Here is a 27,982-nt window from a genome sequence, read left to right on the forward strand (position 1 = left end):
TATAATCTTATGGGATGACTTGGGGTTTTTACGTGGTATGTCTTTCACTGAAGCTTTGTTATTAAGTACATGACAGGATGTAGTGTTTTCTGAGGAATTAAATATTAAAATTTTAATGTACAATTTTCTGTTGTGATGCATGTGTTTTTTTGATATCTAAGAAATACTGGCCAATGATATAATCAGCATGGTTTTCATCTATAATTTGTTTTTGAAGTTTTACTGTTTTTGTTTTTGCCAGGAAGTCTATAATTTGCTAAATGTGTATTTGTATGTTGCCATTCAGGGATCAAGGTAAACTTCATTCCACAGATATATCTGAGTGTGCAGTACCATTTAGAGAAAAGTTTAACCTTTAACACTTTGATTACATGAGTGCTTTAGCTGAATATCATCAAATGAAATGTTCAGGTCGGTTTTTGGACTCTAGTAATCATATATTTGAAAAACAGAGTTACAGAGAGAGAAGGAGACACCCTCCACAAACACAAAGGGGAGAGAGAGAGAGAGAGAGAGACAGAGAGAGAGACATCTTCCACATGCTGATTTGATCCCCAAATGGCCACAACAGTCAGGGCTGGGCCAGGCTGAAGCCAGGGGTCAGGAGGTTCTTCTGGGTCTCTCATGTGGATGCAGAGGCTCAAGCACTTGGGCCATATTCCACAGCTATCCTAAGTGCATTAGCAGAGAGCTGGATTGGAGGTGGAGCAACCAGAACATGAACTGGCACCCTTATGGGATGTCAGCATCACAGGCAGCAGCTTTATGCACCATGCCAAACTGTCATACCCCCATTTTAACTCTTGGTATGAGGTAGTTGAAAATCACAATATTTGATCTTTCTTAAAATTAGCTTTACTATTTTATGTCCTTTTCATTTTAAAGTACGTTTTTCAATTAGAAGGTGATTTTTCATGAGGACACACACACACAGAGTTGTTGAAATTGTGATGGCATTTCTTCATATTTTAAAATAATAAATTTGGGGAAATTCATGTCTTGAATTACTGAATTTTCTTAGCTTTATTTGTCTGAAAGTCAGAGTGACAGAGGGAAAGATAGAAATGAATCTTCTATCTGTAGTTTTACTCTCCAAATACTGGTAATAGCCAGAGCTATGTGAAGCCAAAAACAAAACAAAGACAAAAACAAAACAAAACTCAAAAACACAATGATCTATCTAGGTCTGCCACATGGGTGGCAGGGGCCCAAGCACTCAGTGTATCCTTTCTGTCCCCTAGACATAGTAGTAGAGAGTTATATCAGATGTGGAGGTGAGATTTGATCAGAAGTAGACTAATATGGGACATTAGCACCCCAAATGGCAACTTAACCCACTGCATGACAATGACCACACTGACACTGAGTTTTATAGTCAATGCATGTATTATAACTTTCCACTTCATTTGGATCTTCTTTATATACTATCAGGAATATTTTGTTTTTCCTAGCATGGAGTATTACATAACATTTGTTATTTGTTACCAAGTATTTTATATTTTTAATGCTTTTGTAAATAGTTTTATTTCATTTAATTTGTTCTTAAAAACAAATTTCATTGAATCTTGCATGCTCACCTTCCTTGCTGGGGTTTATTCTAGTACATTCAGTTTATTTGATATTTTCCTAATATTCTCTTATTTTCATCCAAAAATCTTTTGAGAAAAAATCATTTAAATTCCAGATATTAATGTGTCCTTATTTTCAAATTATTTTTCTATTGTAATCTGTTTTATATTTCACTTATATTCTGCTGTGATCTCTATATGTATTTGGTTGTGCAAATATGGGGTTGTTTTCTTGTGTTTTTTTCAAATTATTTATTTTTAATTTTAAACTGTGATGAAAATGTATATTATCTATGATTAAACGGCCAGGGCTGTGGCTCAATAGGCTAATCCTCCACCTGCAGTGCTGGCACACCAAGTTCTAGTTCCGGTCGGGGCGCCGGATTCTGTCCTGGTTCCTGTCTTCCAGGCCAGCCCTCTGCTATGGGCTGGGAGTGGAGTGAAGGATGGCCCAAGTCCTTGGGCCCTGCACCCACATGGGAGACCAGGAGAAGCACCTGGCTCCTGGCTTTGGATCAGCGCGATGTGTCGGCCGCAGTGCACCGGTGGCCATTGGAGGGTGAACCAATGGCAAAAGGAAGACCTTTCTCTCTGTCTCTCTCACTGTCCACTCTGTCAAAAAACAAAGATCTATGAATAAACATAAAAATTGTGTATCTATTTATGGGACACCATGTACTATTTAGAAACATGCATACATTGCATAACATTCAAATCAGGGTAAACAAATCTATCTCCTCAAACATATTATTTCTTTTTTTAAAACATTTATTGATTTGAAAGGCATATTTACAGAGAAGTAGAGAGAGAGAGAAGTTTTCCATCTGCTGGTTCACTCCCCAATTGTCCATAATGGCCGGAGCTGGGCCCATCCAAAGCCAAAAGCCTGGAGCTTCTTCTGTATCTTCCATGTGGGTACAGGGTCCAAGGACTTAGGTCATCTTCTATTGCTTTCCCAAGGAATAGCAGAGAGCTGGATCAGAAGTGGGACAGCTGGGTCTTGAACCAGCACCCATATAGGATGCTGGCACTGCAGGCAGTGGCTTTACCTGCTACACCATAGCATTGTCCCCAAACATATCATTTCTCATGGTGAAAATACACAAAGTTCTTTCTGTTAATTTTCATTTGTTTTAAAATTTCTTATGGTAAACAAATTTCATTTATTTCATAAATACAGATTTAGGAGCATAGTATCTAAATAAACATTTAACATTTATTTAAATTAAATAAGCATTATCATTATGCATTGTCACTCTATTGTGCAATGCAACAACAGAACTTTCATCCCCAATGTGTAGTGTAGGATTTTACTATCACTTGTACCATTTACATTTCCGTATCCTCTCTTACCATAGTCTCTTCAGACTCTGGTAACTATCCAAACACCCCAACTTCTGAGATCAGCTTTATTATATTTCACATATGAGTAGAATTTTGTGACTTATTTTTCTGTTCCTACCATGCTACCTAGATCCTCCTAGTAACAGGTGTGTTTCCTAATAGGGCTTCAGACTCTGACAGCTCCCACGTACCTCCCCATGAAGGCCCCTGGAGTATGCTGGGAAAACTGGGAAGCACTTGCTGCAACTCTGATGGAAGTCTCATTCAAGAGGTGACAGTGGCAATGAGTTCTGTACATTGAGCATGAATCAGCAAGGCCCTGCTAGAGTGCTAGAACATACACACCCACAGGACACTCATGGGCTTATTTTATCCACATGCACAGTGGCACAGCCATTAACTACACAGGGGAATGCAGTCCAGGTGGGGAGAGCAAGAAACAGCTGGAGTACAACAGGAGCTAGAGTTTGCCAAACTACAGAAAACTGACCAGTCTCTTGCTGCCTCTGCAGGGGCCAGAAGAGAACAGGAGGAGAGTAGGATTTGGAGAGATGGGGCTGCTCTTTGGACAGGGATGTCTGCCACTCTGAGTCAGGGTCCTCACAGTGTGCAGATATCCTAGGTACTCTCAACATCAGCCTCAGTGTTGGATGCATGAGTGTCAGGAAAAGTAAGAGTGATCCACCCCTTTACCCCTCTCCTGCATCAAGAAAATTTAGGTCCCTCTTCCTCCTATAGATTGTACAGCTCAGGGTCCCAGGCAGGCTGTGCTCAGTTACACTCTCCCCTTTCCACCATTCCAGGAGGACTCCCTGGAGCCCAATGTTGACAGCACGAGAGAGATGGGGCAGTATTAGAGCAGAAGGCATCAGATTGGATCAGCAGGGCTGGTGTGAAGACTCTTATGTGGAGGAGGTTTTACCATTGTATTACTCAGTTCTTATTGAAGGAATGGAAGCAGAGTATGTGAACCTTAGGAAGGTGTAGTAGGTTTGTGTGGGGACTCACTGCAAAAATTTTGATTCAAAATTAAAAGGGCTTAAAAAGTTGTTACAAAATATAATTGCATTGGGGGAAGGAGAATGGGTTGGAGGTAGAGGCTTGCAGGAACCTAGGACCTTGTATAGCAAGTGATAGAAGGCACTGGTATATCTGGTCACATGGAATACCTACCGCAGATCTTATTTTTCACCTGTTTCCGAGACCCCAAGATCCATCCCTGGAGATTTTTGTTATTCTGTGGGCTGAGGAGGCTGACTTTGGCCCTAGTATCTGTGGAGTGTACCATTGTGACAGGGCTGGTTCCATGATGTCACTGTTGCCCAGCACCCCTCTCTCTGTGTTCTACTGCAGTTAGAGGCTTACTGACTTGGAGGTTTTTTTTTTTTATTTTTTATTTAGGAAGCTCATTCATCACAGGAGGACACAGGTGACTGCAACCTGCTTTCTTCATTTCCTGCTGAGTTGGGGACAGTCCCTGCAAGGTATGTGGCCCTGATTTCTCCTGGCTAATGAGGAAGGTGATATTTGCTGTACCCTCAGTGGAGTCCACTGTATACTGCATATGAATATAGTTGTTTCTGACCCTGTGGGATGGGTGCAAATTTCCCTTTGATATGGATCTGTGGAGGGACATGAGTCCCTGGGGAGCCATTGTAGTCAACAGTGATCTTAGAGCTGTGGGTGCACCAGACTCAGAGACTTCATGACCTATAATGGGATGGTGATGGCCCTTTATGATGGAAAATGTGGCTGCTGGAGGATACTCACAACCCAATCTGTGTGAGGAGCAGTCTTCCTGTGTGTCAAGGAAGCTGGACAAAGACCCTAAGTCTGATGCTCCCTCTGTCCCTATACTTTAAAGAAGTCACCTTTCTGGAAACTAGACTCCAGGTGTCATACACCTGTCTGTGGACCTGAATCTTCCTTTGATGAAATTGACAAGAGCTCTGTGAGGAGTAGTTCCCTTCAGTTATCCAGTATTGCTTTATGTACAGATTTTTGTCCCGTAGCTTTTAGCAGATGTGGGCCCTGAAGGTGTAGTAGGCAAAAGGGTGAACAGACACCATAGCCAAAGATGAGCAGTTACAGACCTGGATACTCCACAAAGGAGGAAGAATCCAACCTTGTTCTATGCCTGTGGCCACAGGGCCCTGGGATCCCTCAGGACAGACAGGCTGCCCTGCTGCCCCAAGACTCCAAGTGCCTCTGGTCATTCACCTGAGTCTTCTTGTTCATTGAAGCATTACAAAGGAGGGAAGCAGGTGGGGCCTAGGGAGGAGAAGGATGTGAGCTGCTGCCTAGTCATAGACAGGTTGGGGATCCTACAGTGAGTCGTCTGTCTGCATCTCACCCAAGTAGTGAGACCATTTTTAGAAACACCTGCCTTGAGATAAGACAGGTCTCCACAGGGTTGGAACCCTGTTTCTGGCTGCCATCACAGTGCGCATCCTGGTGAACATTAGAGTAGAGCTGACTGACCCATTGAGTGACCCAGGGTAACTGGCAGGGATGGAGCTGGATGTGAGGTAGTTGTGGTTTATGCAGTGCTGAGGCCTCTTCTGCATGAGGGGAGGGCCATTCTGAGGTCTCACTCTGTGCCTGATGGAGCTTGCCTTTTTCTGCACCATTATATAGGTTGTGTCCCAGGGTTAAAGGCATCTATTCCTTAATTGTGGCCAATGGTCAGAAAGGAGCCAGTGGGTCCATGAGTCTCAGGGGGTCAGTCTAAAATCTCTTAAAGAAGGCCCAAGGGGAGCCACCATCTTTGAAAAAATATGATCCAGAGAATAAGAATTTCAGGGTAGGCCTTGTAAGTGTGCTTAAGACACAAACAAACATGAAACTGTTTTTCCTATCTGAGACTACAGTCAAATTATGCAGGTTTCCAAAGCCTGGTGTTTTCCTGGTGTAGTTGATGGAATCATTACAATATAAGATGGAGGTGTCTTCTAACTTGATGTAGGCTTATGAGGCAGCTTTGGTTTTTTTCTTTGATGGATATGCAGGGATGTGCCTGTGTTATGTTCCTACTTATCTCAAAATCTTTAGTAAGTTCTTGATAATTGTAAAACTTGCTCTGAGGTGTTTTGTGGGAAGTTAGAAAGTCAAATATAACAGTTTAGTTGGCTGGGAGAGCAGTGCAACTTCCTATCTGAGATAGACTGTGGGCATCCTGAAAACTATCCAGGACAGTTTGAAGGACAACTCTATACTCATGAGGGACACTGTGGGCATTGAGGTGGCAATGTATTAGGGTTCTCTGTCCCAACTCAGTGTTGTAAAGGAGGAAAGACAAGAATCAGAAGGATTCCTGGGAAACTCAGATTTAGCTGAGGTAACCATCAAGAGAGGCTAAATTCCAGCAATTATGGTAGATGATATTGACAAGTAATGGTTCAAAGATCATAAAAAATAAGAAAAGCTATATTTTAGCAGATACGGGGTGCACAATAACCTATGAGTCTTTCTAGTTAAATGGCTAGATACACGTTGACATGATTTCGGGTATGTAAGTTTTTATCACTTGAACTAATGGTTCCATAAAACATAGGCACTGTTAAGAATTCAATAAAAATGCTAAAATACATATGCTTATTTCCAACCTGAAGTAATTTTTCCCATTTGTTCTCAAGCCTCATAGTGAGCAGCAAGATAAAATTGCCTCAAATACACAAATATCATACAAACTTGAATTTATTTGTTTTAAATTTTTATTTTCTTGAAAGGCACATACAGATACAGAGAAATAGTCCAGAATTGAATTTTGAAAAATAAGTTAAATGATTAAGTGTAAATAAAAGAATGGCTATTTTATGATTAATCTCCCCAGGGGTGTTTCCCCCTTTTCTTTTGTTTTTGAAGAAGGGTTTTAAGCATATGATGGGCCTGCTCAGCAATGGCTTTCCTGCAGGATTATGGGGAATGCCATGAGTAAGTTTAATATCTCATAATTGACAAAAATGATTAAATGCAGAAGAGATATAGGTGGGCCTATTATCAGTCTTTAATTGAATAAGTTTGTCTATGACAGCCATGATTTTTCCTTTGGAGAAATAGTTTCTTTATAGCAAAGATAAAAGGAAATTTTTATGTATATTTTTTATAATTCATATATTCTTTTTGCCACATTACAAACTTATACACTTTAAGAAAAAAGAAGTAGGGGGCACAAGTAACAAATCTTACATTATGGATAATGCTTTACTTGTCAAGATAAAACTAATGTAAATGGTTTATACCATCATCCTTCCTCCAAATAGATTTTTATAAACAAAAGTCTGGGCTTGATTTATTAAAAAAAAATTGAACACAATGACATAGCAAGTAGATTCTGTGAGAACTGAGCCTGGATCAAGGTATAACTATTTTTAATTAGGCCTCCATCTTGTAACTTGGGCCTGACCAGGCACTGAACTCTGAGCCAGAAGCTCCTAAAAGTAAATAAATGAACTCCCCTTGCAATAAACTCTCCTAGCAACAGCTGATTAACAGATAACAGAGAAATACCTAGAGTTCCTGGTGTCTTCTCAGGGCAGATAAGGTGATTGATAGCTACCCAAGACCCTGCAGTTCAACAAGTACACCCCATCAGCTCAGACCCCATTCTTCGGCCAATCAATTCAAAAGGCATCAACCCCAAAGCCATCCAACCACCTTTTAGTAGGTCTGTTCCCACCACTGGATGCACTAATCAATTCTAAGAGATGTCCTTTGAATTTCCCGTGGGATGAGATGATTTGCTAAATGGTACCATGATGTATAGAATGTCTCTGACACCCTATAAAAACCCTGTTAACTGAAGGGTCGGGGCTCTCAATTCAGACCCACTGCTTCAGTGTTGATTGAGAGTCCAGGTCCAGACCTGCAATAAAACTATCCTGTGCTTTACAGCAGTATCGGCTCCTTGGTAGCCTTTGGGGACAACTGAACTGGGCATAACAATTCTCCTTTAAGTGGAGTTGTCCAAATGTAATCTGAATGGGTATTAATAATAACATGTAAAGGTACCTCCTTCTTTGCAGACCTGTTCTTTCCACTGGGATCTCACTCACAGAGATCTTTCATTTAGGGTTTTTTTTTTTTTTTTTTTTTTTTTTTTTTTTGCCAGAGTGTCTTGGCTTTCCATGCCTGAAATACTCTCATGGGCTTTTCAGCCAGATCGGAATGCCTTTAGGGCTGATTCTGAGGCCAGAGTGCTGTTTAGGACATCCACCATTCTATGAGTCTGCTGAGTATCTCGCTTCCCATGTTGGATCACTCTCCCCTTTATTTATTCTATCGGTTAGTATTAGCAGGTACTAGACTTGTTTATGTGCTTCCTTTGAAAGAAGGAGGTACCTTTCTCTGAAGGGAGGAGAGAACCTCCACTTTGAATATGACCTTGTCTAAACAAGATAAGAGTCGGTGAACTCAAAAGGCTTCCATAGCCTTGGAAACTCATGACTGGTGCATAGGGAGATTACTGATGCCATAAACAGGAGTGTCAATTTCTAAAGTCAACAACAGGAGTCACTGTGCACTTACTCCTCATGTAGGATCTCTGTCCTTAATGTGCTGTACATTGAGACTTAATGCTATAATGAGTACTCAAACAGTATATTTCGCTTTGTGTTTCTATGGGGGTGCAAACTGTTGAAATCTTTACTTAATGTATACTAAACTGATCTTCTGTAAAAAAAAAAAAAAGAAGAAATTATCAATTCCCAACTTGACTCTCACTGGGATTAAACATGACAATAGGTCTGATCTGATTTCATCATCATTTAAAAAATCATCTATTATTTTTCACTTTATGTTTGTGTGGGAGCAAACTGTTGAAATCTTTACTTAATGTATGCTAAACTGATCTTCTGTATATAAAGAGAATCGAAAATGAATCCTCATGTGAATGGAAGGGGAGAGGGAATGGGAAAGGGGAGGGATGCGGGTGGGAGAGACGATATGGGGGGGAAGCCATTGTAATCCATAAGCCGTACTTTGGAAATTTATATTCATTAAATAAAAGTTAAAAAAAAATAATAATAACATGTAAATAAGAGAAGGATTTTGACAAAGGACAATGAGTTATGTCCATTTGTCAAAGTTCATTGGCATGATGTGTGCTGGCCTGCAGCACAAAGAACCGGGTTTCCTGAAACAGAAAGTGGGAATGAGGGGACAAGGATGCAAAGAATGGAGCCAAGACAAGTCCTGATCAAGGCTCCTTTATTCAACAAACCCAGTAGTATTTAAACATGACCAGTTGTATACAAGAAGGAGCACAAAAGATTTACATATCAAAAAGACTAAAGAGTTCGGATAAGGTTCTTCCTCTTAACAGAGGTGTGACTGATTATCTACATCATCTCTTGTGAGAAGTTTAGCAGTGAGATAAGGTTCTTCCTGTCTCTTCCTGGAATCTCCTTAGCCTAATTGTCTGTGTCTCCATTCATATGTTTAAGTGTAAACAAAAGGGGCGACTGCCTGTGGCTGCCCACAATGATGGCCTTGAGGGTTGACAGCAGCAAAAGGAAAATAATGAGGATGAGGAGTTTGATCACATTGGGAACAATTACAGATTGTTTCAGGAATATCAGGAAGAGGAATTTTAAACTGTTTATGGAGAGATTTAGCTGATTAATGAAAAATTCAGGACTGAAGAGGATCAGTAAGTAGGACACAGACATGTAAAGCTTCATCCACATGTTTGTTGCCTTCTGAAAGAAAACCTGGTAAAGAGGTGTGACTGTGAATATAGCAGCATGTAAAGGGATTGGCATAGCAGAAAGTGTAAGGTTAATAAAAAATGGCTAAGTAAATTAAGATCAATGGCAGTGTTGTGGGAAAACAGCAGCAAAGAAATTATTATTACCATAGATTTTTGTCTCATATGTGTGGGGAGCAACTCGGACTAGACTGTTACTGGAATTAAGACTTATTCTATGCATCTGCTCTCCCACAATATGGCGCTGAGAAGGGAGTAACAACTTCTACGCAGCTGCCTCTTGCCAACTTGAGTGATGACCTGCAGGAGCTGATCCTGCTCCTGATTGGAGGAGAGCAGCTTACTTGGTGTGTGGGTAGCAGAGTTGGGATTGGTGGAAGAGGACTATAAAGGAGGAGAGAGACAACATGCACCAGGAACATCTAAAGGGAACACCTGAGCAGCCCCCGAGAGAGCCGGCCGGTGGTGTGCCGCTCCCCTGCGGAAGTGGGGAAAGTGGCAGGGGGAACCGCCCTTCCACGGAGGTGGAAGGGTCAGTAGCCAACCCGGGAAGAACCAGCAGCAAACCCGGGAAGGGCCGAGCAGACGAAAGAACAACGCAGGGTCTAGTGTCGCTCCTCCACGAAGAGAGGGAGCGACAATATGGAAGAAGAATTTCCAAGCTGATAAGGCAAAGAGAAAAGCAATATTTAAAGGTTTAAAAGCAAGATTTACTAGAGTCAAAGACCTCCAGCCAGAATGACATGAAAGGGGGCTGTAACAGAAGCAAAACCCAAGAGATTCCCTGGCACCAGCACCAGAGGTTTTTTAAGTACAATTTCTTAAGTACAATTTTAAAGGAAAAAAACTTGACAGATTGGCATTCAGTTAAGAGGCAGGGACAAAACCCATCAAAAGACCCAATTTACAATCCTTTTCTTATCTGGCTTGCTTATGATAAAATAAAACAAACTACAAAAAAAAAAAATCACAAGGGTGGGATGCCTAATTTGTTTTCACAATAAACTGTGAGCTCAGGAGCTCACTACTTGCCTACTATTCTCATGGTAAATTTGTGAGATTCCAAAGACTGGGCAGGCAGGCACTTCTGACCTTGCTAAGGATGATTCTTTGGAGAAAGGAAGCATTTTACACCCCCAATTCCACTGAGACTACACTGATTGCCTATTAACTTATCTGACTTCTCACAGCCAGACTAATTTAAGCATGTGGTAAATGAAACAATAAATTATATCAAGAATCAGCAATAAAATTAAAGGGTTGATCTTTAAAGAACCCTAAGGCCAAAATAACTGTTTTTATTTAGATCTCCTGGATTTTTATTTGGGAGATCATCCATTCTACCTTGCTGAGGGAACAGGGGGGTATTTCTTCTTTTTGCAACAGGACAATAAGGTTAATGAAAAGTGTCCCAGGATTTCCTTGGACCTGGGGAACAGTCATGTGGGTCCTTTCTTGAACGATGAGCACTTCTTTGCCAGGATTGTTACAAAATGTGTAGTCTACCTTTATTTTTCATTAACAAAACTTTTTTTTAAATATGATTACTGGCCTTAAATTTAAGTAATTCTGTTGCACTAAAGATCAACTTTAAGGCAAAAGGATCACAGTTAATGTGCTCATGGTGGGGACCATACTTCCCACTCTGTTTCTTAAGCATAGTATTAAGGTCCTGCATGGGAAGTTAGTGCACAGTGACTCATGTTGTTAATTTAACCATTAACACTCTTATGTGTGACATCAGTGACCACCCAAGGCTCTTGACATGAGCTGCCTAGTGTCGCTCCCCCTCTTCATGGAGGAACGACACAGGACCCTGCGCTGTTCTTTCGTCTGCTCGGCCCTCCCCGGGTTTGCTGCTGGTTCTTCCCGGGTTGGCTACTATCCCTTCCACCTCCGTGGAAGGGCAGTTCCCCCTGGCCGCATTCCCCACTTCCGCAGGGGAGCGGCACACCGCCGGCCGGTTCTCTCGGGGGGCTGCACAGGTTCCCTTAGATGTTCCCCATAGATGTTCCTGGTGCATGCCGTCTCTCTCCTCCTTTATAGTCCTCCTCCGCCAATCCCAACTCGGCTGAGTACGCTGCTCTCCAATCAGGAGCAAGTCCTACAGTTAATTGGTTGAACTGGAGGCAGCTGTGCGGAAGCTGTTTACTTCTCTCCCAGCGCCATATTGTGGGAGAGCAGATGCATAGAATAAATCTTAATTCCAGTAACAGTCTAGTCCGGTTTGCTCCCCACAGATCCCCCTTTCTTTTTATTTTTGGCGTTGATACGCGCCTGTCTTCGGTGTCCCGCGGCACACACTCTGCTCTACTTGCTAGAGCTGCCACAGGCTCTTACAAGTCCTATCAATCAGGAAAACCGAATCCGGGTCCTCTCTTCGCCATGTTGTGAGGAGATTTTTAGGCGCTGATGCGTGCCTGTGTTCGGTGCCCTGCAGCGCATGCTCTGCTCTGCTAGAACTGCCTGCAGGTGTTTACAAAACCTATCAGGCAAACCGAATCCAAGCCTTCTCATTGCCGTATTGTGGGGGAGACTTATTAGTGTTGGTTTGTGCCTATCTTCGGTGACCTGCAGCTCATACTCTGGTCGAGCTTTGCTGGCGCTTACCGCCTTAAATCAGGCAGACCGAATCCAAGCCTCCTAATTGTTGCATTGTGGGGAAGCTTTACTGATGTTAATTCGTGCCTGTCTTCGGTGACCTGCGGCTAGCCGCCCAGGTACTCATCGCCTCACTAATCGGGCAGACCGAATCCAAGCCTTCTAATTGGCATGTTGAGGGGAGGCCTTATTTTTCTCTATTTCTCTATCTCCGGGCATTTCTATTTCTCCCATTTTACTTCTGTCTGCCAACATTCCTATTTCTCTTTTACTTCTAAACTTCTGTTTCTCTTATCCCCGCAGCTTTCCGGCACCTCGCCCCGCCGGCGGGTTCCCGGCTCTGCGCCGCTTCAGCCCGCGCCTCTCTCATCTGCGCAGCTTCCCGGCTTTGCGCGGCTCGGCTTTGCGTGCTCCGCGGTCTCCACGCTTAACCCTTTCGCGTCTGAACCACGGCCTACGCCAGCGTTCCCTATCTATTCACGCCCCGTGCTCTCTCTGCACGCGGCGGCTTCCGCGAGTAACACAGCGTAGCTTGCGTCTCCGCCACTAGGATTCAATCCAAGTTCCCCGGGCTAGCCTGGCGAATTCAACCCAGCGTACGTCTCCGCCCCACGATTTGGCTTCCCGTCCTTTGCTCCCCAGGCTAATCAGACGGATCCCAATCTGGCTTACGTCTCAGCTTCTGGTTTCAACTTTTCGCCCCCTATTCCCGGGCTAACTTGAGAACCCCAAAGTGGCTTCCGTTTCCGCCTCGGCCTGCCCCCCGCGGCTTCAATTTCCCTAACACTTTTCTCTACCCGGTATGTTTCCCTAAGTTTTCTTCCAACAATATTCCTCCCTCATTTCTCCTGGCCTCTCCCCACAGTCCGCGTCCGAGTCTGTTTGTTCTAGCTTTCACTTTCGCTTTCGACCTTAGAGATTCCTCCCAGCTTCCCCCCGTAGTCCGTATCCGAGTCTATGCCTAGGCTTTCAATAGCTTCTTCCGGCACCCTTTTCGTCCGGCTTTTCCCTAGGCTGTTTGCTAGTCTCTCTCTCCGGTATTTTCCCTAGGCTGTCTGCTAGTCTCTCTCTCCGATATTTTCCCAATTCTTCCCGTTTCTTCCCGTTTCTTCCCTCCTAAGTTTGCTATCCGTCCTAGGTTTCCTATCCGTCCTAGGTTTTCTATCCGAGTCAGGTTTCCTATCCGAGCTAGGTTTCCTATCCGAGTCAGGTTTCCTATCCGAGTCACGGCACCATTATGTCGCTCCCCCTCTTCATGGAGGAACGACACAGGACCCTGCGCTGTTCTTTCGTCTGCTCGGCCCTCCCCGGGTTTGCTGCTGGTTCTTCCCGGGTTGGCTACTATCCCTTCCACCTCCGTGGAAGGGCAGTTCCCCCTGGCCGCATTCCCCACTTCCGCAGGGGAGCGGCACACCGCCGGCCGGTTCTCTCGGGGGGCTGCACAGGTTCCCTTAGATGTTCCCCATAGATGTTCCTGGTGCATGCCGTCTCTCTCCTCCTTTATAGTCCTCCTCCGCCAATCCCAACTCGGCTGAGTACGCTGCTCTCCAATCAGGAGCAAGTCCTACAGTTAATTGGTTGAACTGGAGGCAGCTGTGCGGAAGCTGTTTACTTCTCTCCCAGCGCCATATTGTGGGAGAGCAGATGCATAGAATAAATCTTAATTCCAGTAACAGTCTAGTCCGGTTTGCTCCCCACACCTAGGCTCTGAAAGCCTTCTGAATCTAAAGACTCTGTCAAAATTCAAACAAGGCCATAAGCAAAGTGAAAGTTCTCTCCACCCCACAGAGAAAAGTAAGTCCTTCTTTGATGACCATTTCTTTCCACTGGAGTCTCACCCAGGGAGGTTCTCCATGCAGGGACAACTTTTCCCACAAGTGTCCTGGCTTTCCACACCTGACATGCTCTTGTGAGCCTTTTAGCCAGACCAGAAGACCAGGATGCCTTTAGGGCTAATTCTGAGGTCACAGAGTGTTACTTAGAGCAATTGCCATTCTATGAGTCTGCTGTATGGACTGCTTCATATATTGGAGCATTTACTCCTCTATAACACTATTAATTCTCTTGCTATGATCAGTTTAACAATTAGTCCCATCTATACGACCACTTTAAAACTTAATCCAATCCAATAGGATCATTTTAAAACAATCTAGGGCTGGCACCGCAGCTCACTAGACTAATACTCTGCTTGTGGCACTGGTACCCCTGGTTCTAGTCCCCATTGGGGTGCCAGATTCTGTCCCGGTTGCTCCTCTTCCAGTCCAGCTCTCTGCTATGGCCTGGGAAGGCAGTGGAGGATAGCCCAAGTGCTTGGGCCCTACACACATATGGGAGACCAGGAGGAAGCACCTGACTCCTGGCTTCAGATCAGCACAGCGCGCCTGCCATAGCAGCCATTTGGGGGGTGAACCAACAGAAGGAAGACCTTTCTCTCTGTCTCTCTCTCTCACTGTCTAACTCTGCCTGTCCAAAAAAAAAAAAATCTAATCTGTATAATTATATTAAAACTTAAGATGTCACTTTCACTATCTAGCCCAAGGGGATTTGAGATCCCATGGTGAAGTAAATTTAGTTGTGAAGTTACAATTTAATCTCTTATTTTGGCTATGCTATTATGTAGAGAATGTTAGCCACTCCTTTCATAAGATCTAAAAATCAAACTGTACGTCTTGGAGAATCCCTCAGCACAGAGTCAGTTTCCCATCTTAAAGGGAATAGAGAGAAATGAGGGAACAGTGATTACAACTATTAAATAACAGCTTATGAAAATATTCACTAGGATGTCCAATGCCTTTTATACATTTTAATACATATGTTTGGAAATATCTCTTAAATATCTAACACAGTGTAGCTTGCTTAACCAGCAAACTTGAGCACACAATATGAAGCATTTTTAGTTTCTTTCTACCAATAGATTTAAAACATCTTACAAAGAAATTTAGGTCACATGAATCAAATGTATCTTTGATTAATTTTAGCAGTTTAAATTTATGAGCAATCTTTCATTTATAGGCTAATTAAGACAGAGCTCTTACTAAATTTTCCTATGTAGGTGTACAATATATACACACATATAACACAACATACAAGACAGAACAATGAAGCAGTTTTGTTAATAGTTTCCTAAAATCTTCAGCTGTTTTTTATTATCATCAACCATTTAGAATTACTTGCTGCTCTTAATAATCTAAATTAGCCAAACTTTTGTGAAGTTGGCTTTATCTGTTTACAGAACTGTCCCAGAGTATTGAACACAATAGAGGTCATGGAAAAAGAGGTCCTTTTAAACCTAAAATGATACATTTAAGCATAGAACCAACAATGTTTTAGTTTCATGAGCAGCAGATATGGTATATAAAACTGTGGATAACAAAAAATTTTAAGTAGGCATGTTTAAAATAATAAACCTATTAACCAATAAGAGGTGCTTGCTTACTCCATACAATATTTTTTTAAAAAGCACTTATAGGATTTTGTAAGAGAAATAACCCTTTTAGGCCTCTGGGCCTTTCTCGTTAAAATAACCATCATATCTAGTAACACAAGATCATTAGACTTTAACCTTTAGACATTTGTATTGGTAGCATTTTATATTATCAAAATTTAAAATTTAGCACCACTTCATATCTTGATAGTACTTCTAATACAACCCAAATAGCCTGATGATTTGGTGTCTCTACAAGATGAGAGACATGTCCTTTGATATTTCCAGGTGCCTATCTGGAAATACCAAAGTCCAAAATTTTTGGAACTGAATTTTTGAATGCCTGCCAATAATACCAAGAAGGCTCAAAATCCAAAATATCTGGTCGAAATAGGATCCCTTTACATCATGACATCATATAGACAAAATTTGATCATTGTTATAAGGTGATTATATGTGTTTCAGAATAAATATGTATTTTAAACAAATCATAACCCAAATAAGAACTCAGCTGTTTTAAACAATTAGAACCTAGCAGAGACATTAAGATAACATAATAGATTAACTTAACACAAAATCTGCATCTCTTTGGTTGTTCCAAAAGTGATAAATAAAACCTTAAATTTAAGAGCTGGTATATTGAATCAAATCCCATAACTTGGATGTTTTAACAGAGTCAGAACTAGGGAAGAGAGAATAGCTTACTGGAGCTGGCTAGAAAACTGAGCAGAGTCACCGATTAAACAAAGCTATCAAAAGGAGATGCTGCAGGTTTTTAAATAGATTTTTAGCAATATTTTGGAATATTTACTAACATATGCATTGTAAAGTCTTCATTGCTGTAACAGAGGATCAGATTTTAGTTCTATGTCAAATAGATAAATAGACATACATTTTGAAATAACCCTCTAGGATTCCCCACATTAAGACAACACTTTTTAAAATACAGTAACATCAAATTTCAAGCCTAGTTATTTCCAAGTGGTGTTGAACTATTTTCATATGGACAATTTATGAAAACGTGTTAGCAAGCCCAAGTGGCTTTTCTATATAGACACATTCATCTCATTAGCTTTACCCAATTTTACATTTAGCACTTACACCTAAATGACTTATGATGCTGATAGTATATTATATTATATTATATTATATTATATCTCTATCTGAACTTAATCAAAGTCAAAACTGCATTTATCTATAACTAGTAATGATTATTTATTGCTGTTTTCATCATTGATTACCCATTTCTATAGCACTGGAAACCTTTTAAAATATATATTGCAAAATAAGTTTGGCACGTTACAAAGCAATAATTTTGAAGGCAGCGATACTGCTGGATTCAAAGAGAGAAATTTTCTTGGTATTCAGTTACAAGGCGGGGACAACCTGTGACAGTAACTATAGGGTTAAATTGAAAAATCTTTCTCATCTGTGTCTGTATTTGGCAGCAGCAGGTTGGCATAGGAGCCTGAAGAGCCATGGGAGCCCAGGTTGGGGCTGATGGTAGTGCCCGTTCCAGCAGGAACACCAGAGACAAGTTTTGGGGAACATGTCCATTTATTAACAGCTACATACGCTTTTTAAAGAGCAGGGAGAAGGAGCATAACTAACTCAGGGGAACACTGACTATAGGACAGAACTGATACTGATACCAATATGCCTCTCCACTCAGCTTTTCTGGGGGGCCTAAAGGGCCAGGACCACACCTGGGAGCAGTTTACCTGATTGGCAGAAGGTGAGGGTGGGGAGAAATGTGCCTGGGCTCAGGCTAACTGCTGGGATGACCCAGAGAGATCTATTTTCAATTGACTTTATACCACAGTGCTGGCCCCATTTGCCCATTTCTTAACTGGGTTGTTTGTTTTGCTGTTGTTTTCTCTTTAAATTTTCCCTGAGACTGCACTCCTTCCACTTTGTTAAAACTATCTTCTACTAGAGTAAAGCAGCAAGCTCCCTCCCTACTCTGCCATCCAGAGTAATCACATTGCTTTTATGATACTCAAATTAACCAGTATTTCTTGTATTTTTTAATTTAATAAGTCAGGCAGAAATGAAAGAATTTCATTGTGATCAAATAAGAGTGCATCAAACAATTAGACAAAAAGCTTACCATTGTGGGCTGGCATCGTGACATAACACATAACATTGTTACCTGCAACACTGGCATAACACATGGGTGCTGGTTTGTGTCCTGGCTGTTCCACTTCAGATAGATCCCTGCTGATAGACTGAGAAAAGCAAAATCTTCTGAATAGTACAGATGAAATCAGAGGAAAAATGACCCCACTACATGAGAGGCCTGAACAATGCTTCCTTTGCAGTTATGTGCTCCAGTAGATGCTATGAGAAGGCAGTGTGGCCTTCATGCCCTGTGGGTCACACATTTTCTGCAGGCTGAAGAGAGCTAACTTATATTTGGTACCTTCTATGTGCAAAGAAGTTCAGACATCTCTTACTTGCCACTTTACCTAATTAGCTTCACCTGGAGCTCTGGGCTCTCCTGTCTTAGTTGATTGCCTGGATACCCAACACATTCTGTGTCTACCTCCATCTTTGGGGACATATGAGCACATGGGAGGGTGAACACCTTCTGTGTAGCATGAAAGTAGCCATGGATGCACATGGGCATGTGTGAGCACCTTTGTGTACCAGGCACACATTGATGCATGTAATTTCTATGTGTAAACACATTTTTACCAGGCACATGTCTGTGTATTTATGTGTACACAGGAGTACCTTCTGTGTACCAGGCACACATCCATGAATGCACATGTGCTTGTGTGAACACCTTTGTGTACCAGGCACACATCTGTGCATGTACATGTCTGCCAATACATTTGTGTACCATTCACATGTTTGCATGCACACACATGTATGTGTGTGTGTATGTTAGCACCTTTGTGTACTAGGCACACATCCATGCATGCACATGTGCTTTTGTGAACACTTCCATGTACCAGGCACACATCTATGCATATAGGTTTGCCTATATGAACCCCTATGTGTGCCAAGTGTCTTTACATGCAGCAGCCTCCCACACTCCCTCTGAGGGTGATACTACTATTTTTTCCATTTTTTAGATGAGCAAAAAGAAGAGGGTAAGCCATCTTGACTAAGATACCTCAGCTGCAGTGAAGAACCCAACACTTCATTGTCCAAGCACTTAAGCCCAAGTACTTGAGCCCCAGTGTAGACCACTCCACTCACATAGTAAGTGACATATCAAATAGTCCTTGCCCCCAACTCATCTGTATCCCCAGCACTGATCCCTAAACTCTCAGGAAAGGATTCCCTCTTGTTGACTAAGTCACTCCCATCAGTGACAAATATTTGTCAAAATGAGAAATAAATTGACAAATTTTCTCATCAGCCATTTTGTTCAGTTCACCAAAGTTTGGTTACTGCCTCACTTCACTCAAGAAATCTCTGGTCCAACAATCTCTCTGTCCAAATGAGAGCTTCACCAACGTGCTGATTCCCCAAGCTGCCTGCAGCATCAGACCTCACCCTCCTGCCTATTCAGGCTCTTTTTGCTCTTGACTTTTACTGTTGCCAGTCTCTTTTCACCACATAAGGTCAAGAGGCTGTCTCCTAACACAAGACCATAAAGCACAGATTCTGAACTTTCTCCCACTGTCCATGGGCCACACTTCTTAAAACCTAAACTTCTTTCATGATACCCCTCTCTTCTCATTATAAACAAGAATCTTAAGTCCAAATTCTTGGCCCTGAATCCTAGCCATCTTCACTCAGTCCCACTCACTTTCCTTCCAAACATCCTTCCCTCAGCTTAGCTGTCACTGCCCCAGCTCCACACTTGGCTGTGCCCTGGACAATGCTACTGCCTCTCTGACTTCTGCTAGCATCCAACACAGGCCTCCACTCCCTTAAACCATTCCCTACAAGGGATTTCTCATGTATTTCAGATCTTGTACTCACACTTTTGCACATGAATTTACTTCTTAGAAAGTATTATTTAATAAATTCAGTTGCTTTCTAAAGTAATTGAGATCATTCTGAGTTTTATTATCTTTGTGTAAACTTGCATATAATTGTTATTGCCATTTTGTGGCATTTAATGTAGTTTTAAGATAATAACTTCACAATGCATATTTGCAATTCAAAATTTAGGAGGAAGGCATTGTCATATTCACTTTTTACATAAGACACATGAGCTCATGGGGTCTGCGCTATGGTGCAATAGGTTAATCCTCTGCCTGCAGTGCTGGTGTCCCATATGGGCACTGGTTCTAGTCCTGGCTGCTCTTCTTCCAATATAGCTCTCTGCTGTGGCCTGGGAAATCAGTAGAAGATGGTCCAAGTCCTTGAGCCCCTGCACCTATGTGGGAGACTGGGAAGAAGCACCTGGCTCCTGGCTTGGATTGGCACAGTTCTGGCCATTGCAGCCATTTAGGGAGTGAACCAATGGAAGGAAGACCTTTCTCTCTGTTTCTTCATCTCACTGTCTATAACTCTACCTCTGAAAGTAAATAAATAAAATCTTTAAAACTAGACACATGAGCTCTCAAAGAGGTTAAGTTACTATCCAAGATCACACAGCTAGTAGATTGTAGACCCAGGAATTGAACATCAAAGGCAGTGTTAAGATGGAAGTTTATAGCAACCAGTGGCTACATCAAGAAACTTGAAAGACATCAAATAAATGATCTAAGGATGTATCTCAAGGACCCAGAAAAACAAGAACACACCAAACCCATACTTGGAGGAAAGAAATAATTAAAATTAGAGAAGAAATAAACAAAATTGAGGCCAAAAAATATAGAAAAGATCAGTGAAATGAAGAGCTGCTTTTTGGAAAAAATAAAAAATATACACCATTGGCCCAACTAACCCAAGAAAAGGAAGAAAACGCATATTGAAAATTGGAGATGAAAAAGGATTATAATGAATATCACATATAAAAAAAGAATCATCAGAGCCAGCACATGGCGTAGCAGGTAAAGCTGCCACCTGCAGTGCCGGCATCTGATATGGGTGCTGGTAAGAGAATGATAAAATAATATCACTTATGAACATAGATGCAAAAATTCTCAACAAAATACTAGATAATCGACACATCAGAAAGATCACTCACCCAGACAAACTGGGATTTATCTCTGGTATGTAGGGATGGTTGAACATACACAAATCAATAACTGTAGTACATCACATTAACAAATCGAAGAATCAAGGCTATATGATTATCTCAGTAGATGCAGAGAAAGCATTTGATAAAATACAACATCCCCCAAATAACTGGAAGTTATATGAGGGCAGAAGCCATTTTCTCCCTTTCATGTCTTACATCATCCCTCACTCCATCCCAACATCAATGGTGGTAGTTCAATATATATGTTCTCTAATATGTACCATAGCAAGTAAATTAAATGTGTTCCTAAAACTTATCGAGATTTTCCTGCATGCTAGCCTCTATTTTAAGCACTTTAGAAAGATTAACTCCACTATTTCTCACATAAATCTTAAGAATTATAGAATTTTATTACCCACATTTTACACATAAGAAAACAGATTCATTAAGTAAGCCTGTTAAGGAAAAGGAAACTGGCAGAGCCAGAATAAAATCCCAGGTGGTTGAGTCCATGTTCCATGCTACTACTCAACATTGGCTCTGAAGGGGCCTATTTACTGAGCTTTGTAACTGTGTGGCCAGGTTCTAATAACCTGAATTCTGTTTTGGAAGAGCTCAGTTCTTTGTTTCAGCTGAAGTTTCTGTAATTTATTCTTTCCCACAAATATAGAGCATAATCAAGCCATCTGCAAATGTAAGAAATGTGCAGCTCTGGCAACACAGAAATTCAGTTCCTTGGGGTTGCATTCCCATGGGTGTCAGTGAGGCTGGCAGGAAAGCTATCCAACCCCAGGATGGCAAAGTGTGGGCTGCCACAAAGAACTGCAGCTCTGCATCTCATTGTTTATTCTCTTCTGTTCTCCCTCATCTATCTCTCTGCCCCTCCTTGCCAATATGAATCAGGAATTGTCATTTCTCTGAAGCAGCAATGCTTAACATACTGTGAGGCCTTCACTGGGATTTAAAATTGGGAATGTATACCATTTTGGAAATCTGGAATGCACATAATAGGAAGCTAAAAATGCAGCTGGGAAGGAGGCAAAGGGTGAGTGTCCTCAGCAGCTGCTCTGAACCCTGACTGCACATTGGAATCACATGGAACACAATTATAAAAATACTATGCCTAGTTCCCACCCCCAGAGACTCTGACCAGATTGAACTCAGGTTTACCCTGGAGATCAATGTGTTTTAAAAGCTTCCTAGATGATTCTAACATTCACCAGGGCTGAGAATGTCTGATCTAGGGTATTACTGTTGTGGTCAATGTTCATTCACAGATGTCTTTCTTCAAAGGTGAGCAGAATCCATGTTATGAATCACCAAGTTCAATTTGTATGCATCACTGCAATCTCAGAGACATTGTGTGTGCTTTGTTCTAAGCCTGGTGTGCCCAGAGGAATCATTCATTTCTGGAAGTATTGTAATCTAGAATCCAAATTCCAGCCCACCTGTTTGTCTGAATGTGTGTCTACCTTTATTGATGAATCTTGGATACCTGGCCCAGGCAACCATCATGGAAGCAATGTCTTCTTTTTAAGCAAGCACATGCTAGAGTAGGTCAGGTCTGGCCAGCACTCACTACAGGACAGTTCCCCTCTCTGAGCCTACAAAGAGAAGGAAGTAGGAGACTTTGAGCATTTTATTTCAACCTAAATGTAAGCTTCCCTAGGGATGTGCTGGACCTAGTTATTACTGACTCATTAGAGTTAATTGTGTGTATTTTCCTCTCCTCTTCACTTTCAGTGCTTTTGTGTTGGCAGTAGGTATATATATACCAGAGAAATATGCAATAGCTTCTTTTTTTCTTCTGGGAGTCTGATTGTTAAACATGAACATGCCACTGCATTTACCCAGAAATAGCTCTCTAAAGAGAAGTGAAATATAGACAGTGATTTCTGGCCTTCAGTCTCCACGTTGCACCTGTTTCTGCAATGTGCTCACCACCTTTTCTCCAAAGACATCCAGGAATTATCAAGTTTCTTTGCACATCACACATATATGTAATCATATCAAAATTATCTGAATATTTATTTAGAATAAAGTATAAAAGTCTTAGAATGACTCAAAATGTGACATTATCAGGAAAATGTGCATTTTGACAAGGCTTACACATTTAAATAAAATGATTGAGTCTCACAAGGAAATATGAGACATCAATCAATGTATACAGTGAATTTGGGAAGAGGCTCTAAGGCCTTCCCAGCATCCATGCAACTGCCTAAGTGGGAAATTGTCACCTCTGCCAAGTGTGTAAGACAACCCTATTTATTCTCCAACATGAGTCAAGCCACTTTGCCTTCCTTCTGTGAGTCAGAATGCTTTTCTACAACCATTCTGTCAGCTACCTTGAACTTCACTATTCTTGTGTCATCACAACAAGCTGTTGAGGACATAGACCAAAATGGGAAGAGCTGCAGTTCTAATGAAATTGGTACTGTGGATTCTATTAGTCATGATATCTGGCTGGCATCAGTGTTACTACTTCAAAGCCATGGTCCTTCAACCCATGGAACTGAACATGTCTTGGGATTCCTCCCACTTCCTTCTCCCAGGATAACAGTAACAACTACTGGCAGTCAATTATGAACCAAGCACTGTTCTATCTCCTTTACATATATCTTATTTAATTTTCCCCCAAATTCTAATTATTCCCATCTTACATATGTAGAAAATAAGGCATAGGTTAATTAAGTAATGAGCTCAATTAAAAGCTGAAAACTACAGAGGGAATTTGGGTTTTTGAATATGGTTGTCTGACTCCAGAGCCCATTCTCTCAGCTATCCAATCACACAAACTCATATATTGATATTTAATTATAGTGCTTGTAGTCTGTTGTTTTAGGTATCATACACTACTTGGCACAGAGTGACATATCTGAAGACCTTGTCAAATTCCTTTTTAAATATTTGTTTTATTTATTTGAAAGGCAAAGAGAGATGGAGAGATAGAGATCTTTCATTCACAGATTCACTCCCCAAAGGCCAGGGCTGGGCAAGACTGAAGCCAGGATTCACGAGTTTCTTCCAGGTCTCCCACATGGGTGCAGGGGACCAAAGTCTTTCACATGGGTGCTGCTTTTTTAGGTGCATTAGCAGAAAGTTAGATTGGAACTGGAGCAGCTGGGATTTGAATCATTGGTCATATGGGATGCTGACATTGCAGGTGGCAGCTTAACCCATTAGGTCACAATGCTGATCCCTTCTCATCTTCTGACATGCTGTCAGCATCTCTGCAGGGCAACTTCCTTTCCTGGTGAAGGTGGATGGGATACGAGAGCTCAAATTTTTCATTTTGTTGATGCATGGAATATTTATGCATACTGGCTTTTTTTTCCTAGAAATGAATTTAATGACAACACAACATATGAAAACCTATGGGATACAGCAAAAGCAGTGTTTAAGTTTAGAGCAATTAGCACCTGCATCAAGAAATTGAAAAGGCATCAAATAAATGATCTAACAGTGTACCTCAAAGACCTAGAAAAATAAGAACAAACCAAATCCTAATTAATAGAAAAAAGAAATAATTAAAACTAGAGAAGAAACAAAATTGACACAAAAATGAATAAAATGAAGAGCTGGATTTTTTAAAAAATAAACAAACTAACTAGAAAATAAAGGGAGAATACTTAAGTATTTTTTAGAGTTATTTATTTTAAATTTTAAATTGTGACACAAAGAGAGCATGCTCCCATCCATTGGTTCACTACACTCCTGAAATCCCCACAATAGCCAGAAGGCCAAAAGTGGGAACTCAATCCAGGTCTCCCACATAAGTGGCAGGAACTTAACAACTGGCCTGCTGTCTCCCAGGGAGACAGGAAGCTGGAGTTGGGAGCTGGGAGTCAAACCCAGGCACTCTAATGTGGGAAGCTAATTTTCTAAGTGCAATGCCAAACACTCCTATTTAATTTAGAGTAACATATGCCTAGGGATGATAAAGAGTAGACTAGGAAATGTAGCACTCCACATTTAACATGCAACTATTAAATCACTTACAGTCCCCATCACCTTTCTGAGAAATGGTGGTAGTAATGGATGTCTTACCTAGCTTGGGCAAAGCAATATAAGAGATCACCTTCAAAACAAAAAGGTAAATTTATATAATTACTATGCTGATTTTGGGGACAGATTATGTGTGACTTGTGTATTTCTAAAGCAGAGAGATTAGTTAGCCCAATTAATAATTACTCAAATAGGGAGACAGTTACCTGGATACTCTATTGTGCTATGCTGATCAAAAAAAGGTTCACATTTCCTTGGTTTTCCTCTTCTCATTTCTAATCTAGTGTGATGAAAAAGTCAGTGGTTTCTTTTTGCCTATATTAAAGATGACAAGTGTTTGATTCTACCAGAATTAATTTGCAACTAAAAGGAAACATTTCTTGGAACCTTTCATTGTTACAGTTTAAACTTTCTTTTAAAACATAACTTTCTATAAGTTAAAATTAGCATCTTCATAGATACTAGCCAAGTCACTTAATCAAATATTAATATCAAAACATGATATGAGGAAGTTGGAAATTTATTTATGTTTCTTATTTTGCTGTAGAGCTGCTGCTTCACTGCATAAAACAGCACCAGCAAATGCAGTATATTGCAAAAATTACGATACTATTGTTCTTTCTCTGGCACTGTACAACTAACAAAAACTGTTGTGTATTCCCAGTTACTTCCAATGGAAAGATCATTACATATTTTGACCCCAATCCAGGGATGAGTGTAAGCAAGTTACAATATTATATAAGGCTTAAGATAACAATGTTATCCTTGAATTACATTATTTGTAAAACTAGCTTTTACCACAGATAACTTCATGTATTCTGAATACCAGTGCCTAGGGCCTAGTATGAAAATCACAAGGTACTGTGAAAAATATGCATTACAAAGTTAGGGTATATTTTCTTCCAGTAGCAGAGTTGAAACTAGTATTTCTCCCATCAAGATTGCTTAAAGTTGCAGAAGCAAGACTATGACCCTAGAATCCTGACAGAAGAGGCAAAGCAGCTTCAGAGAGCAGTGATGAGGATGCGTTGTCTTTGAGCCAGGTGATTAAATCCCTCTGATTTTTGCTGATGTTGGTTATAATCTAGCTAGTCCAGCTGTTACCTCTGTGCAAACCTAGGCTGAGAATTTCCCGAGGAAGATCTGGACCTCACAGAGCACAGCAAGCAACTTATAAATAGTATGAATGGAGGCACAATCCTGATAATACAGAACTTTGCTCTTGCCGTTAAAACCATTGCAGTACCCCCTGACCACCCAAGGCAGTTCCTGGGTCCAGCACCCACCAGGAGTCAGCTGAGTATCAGAGGCAAGAAAAAGGAGGTAACATCCACACAGGTGACAAACAAGGGTCTATTTTCCTTCCTGCTTACCAAGCTGTCCTGAAGCTCCTTGTCAGAAATGCAGTGAGGCTTAGCCTCCGACAACCAGTCTTCAAATGGGGTGATGGTGCTGTGGGAAAAATATCTGGTCTGAATCCCGAGTGCCCCTGTCCAGGTCACAGTCCCCCAAAAGCTTGGAAAAACAAAGGGTCAGCAGGCCACTGTCCTTCCATCAGGGAACCCCAAAACCAAAGACTTTGGAGCTCAGACAATAGTGAGAAGAGCAGAAACAGTTCTTCATGGAGGCAAGGGGCATCTGAAGGGCCCTGATGGCCAACTCAGCCCCCAGGTTGGGTTCAAACCCCACTGGGAGGGGGTAAATTACAGAGAATAACCCTGGACTTACCCTGGCCTGTTCTCTGGAGTCGAAGGCAACTCCCAGGTCAGACATCAACCTTCCAGTTACCTCTACTCTGGCCACTAGCTTCCCTAGATATCAAGGATCAGACACAGTCCCAACAAGCAGGGATCATGTTTCCTGATGCAAGTTGAAAAGAGGCCACATAAAACACCACACCTCCAAAGCCCAAGAAATTGGCCATGGACTTCCAAACACAACCCTCCAAATCAACAGTTCCCACCATCTCCTGCAACAACCTGGCCCATGAGTGAAAGTGAAACCAGATGCACACCTTGGTGGTGAAGGTCCTGATGGTACTGCTGAAGCAGTAAAGAATGAGGCATGGACATCACCAAGATCAGAAAGAATCATCACAGGAGCTGCAAAGCAGAAGCTTCGAGGTCTTGTTGGCAACTAGGGCCCCAGGAGCAAGCAGAAACAGAAGCTGATTGCTGGGGAGGTGGAGATGGTGCTGATTCCCAAGAGCATGCCTCCAGGACTCCCAAGGTAAAATAAAAAAGAGTGCAAGTGGCAATGGCAAAGTAAAAAGGAAAGGGGTCTAAGAATCTAATCTAAGAAGGAAAGACAAAGGACAGGATAAAATGGAAAAGAAGAAAGCAAAATAAAACCCTTATCCAAAGACCCCAAGTCATCATCCAGAATAAGGAGATGGCAGACAAGTAGGTGTTGTGCCGTAGGTGCACAACCAAGTGGTGACCATCCTCATGTCTATGGGCTGGAACTACATTTTTAAAATCCTTTGTCTCATAGCAAAGTCTGGCCAGCCTCAGGAGCTCCATGCTGGGCAAGCTAGGGAGCCATAGGGGAGGCTGGTCCTGTGTTACTTTTCCTAACACAGGATGTTTTGTATAGATGTGCTCAGTGTGTGTGTGTGTGTGCATGTGTGTGTTTACTCATTAAAGCCAACATGCCCAATGACCTCAGGACTTCCCATCACCGTGCTTTGTAGAAACAGCAAAACCAGCCTGCAGCTCATACTGCTCTACTTTGTCTCTGATTGATCCTCAAGCTTTCTCGTTTTTTTCAGTTTTATGTTGTTCTTTTTAAGAATTTGGAAAAATCATTAAAAGAAAAAATCATTCAGTAACTTGTTTTACTGAACATTAGAGCTCAACAACACATCACACTGTAGGATCAGTTGCTTGCTCTCATGATCATGTGGCTGATGATGGGGAGCTGTGACTTGCTGCCATTGCCCAGAATTGCCAGAGGGAGAGTCATAGCATAGATTACAAGCCTAAGGAAAAATCACAATTAAACCTGTAAATATGACTTCTATTAAATATGTATCATTTTTGCACCATCAAAAGTGGAAAATACCTAACTGAACCCTCATTAGATAGGAACCATCTATATTACATTTTTCATCTCTTTCCAAACTTCTCTTCTTTTCTTTTCTTTTCTTTTCTTTTCTTTTCTTTTCTTTTCTTTTCTTTTCTTTTCTTTTCTTTTCTTTTCTTTTCTTTTCTTTTCTTTTCTTTTCTTTTTCTTTTCTTTTCTTT

The 27,982-nt window shown here is 41.4% G+C and overlaps 1 protein-coding gene and 1 long non-coding RNA gene across 22 annotated transcripts in view; one reads left to right on the forward strand and one right to left on the reverse strand.

Moving 5' to 3' along the window:
* Window positions 1–27,982, reverse strand: part of LOC127489541 (telomerase reverse transcriptase) — a 117,367-nt gene that overhangs the window by 85,879 nt on the left and 3,506 nt on the right. For 11 of the 18 annotated variants that reach the window (XR_011381625.1, XR_011381621.1, XR_011381619.1 and 8 more), the window contains exons 2-3: window positions 13,920–27,717; window positions 4,086–11,392 (exon numbers count right to left, since the gene is read on the reverse strand). The exons of 1 other annotated variant lie outside the window; for it this stretch is intronic. The gene's annotated coding sequence lies outside the window, so the exon portion shown is untranslated. Of the gene's footprint in view, window positions 1–4,085; window positions 11,393–13,919; window positions 27,718–27,982 lie in introns of those variants that run through there. 6 more of the 18 variants (XM_070055843.1, XM_070055842.1, XR_011381612.1 and 3 more) reach the window with 5 other exon arrangements.
* LOC127486322 (uncharacterized) overlaps window positions 1–27,982 on the forward strand; it is a 145,884-nt gene that overhangs the window by 19,797 nt on the left and 98,105 nt on the right. For 2 of the 4 annotated variants that reach the window (XR_011381626.1, XR_011381627.1), the window contains exons 3-4: window positions 3,075–3,183; window positions 4,314–4,396. This is a non-coding gene — a long non-coding RNA (uncharacterized lncRNA). Of the gene's footprint in view, window positions 1–3,074; window positions 3,184–4,313; window positions 4,397–18,723; window positions 20,295–24,733; window positions 24,859–27,982 lie in introns of those variants that run through there. The other 2 variants (XR_011381629.1, XR_011381628.1) reach the window with 2 other exon arrangements.

The sequence above is a fragment of the Oryctolagus cuniculus genome, chromosome 13, assembly GCF_964237555.1.
Source record: "Oryctolagus cuniculus chromosome 13, mOryCun1.1, whole genome shotgun sequence".
Classification (NCBI taxonomy): domain Eukaryota; kingdom Metazoa; phylum Chordata; class Mammalia; order Lagomorpha; family Leporidae; genus Oryctolagus; species Oryctolagus cuniculus.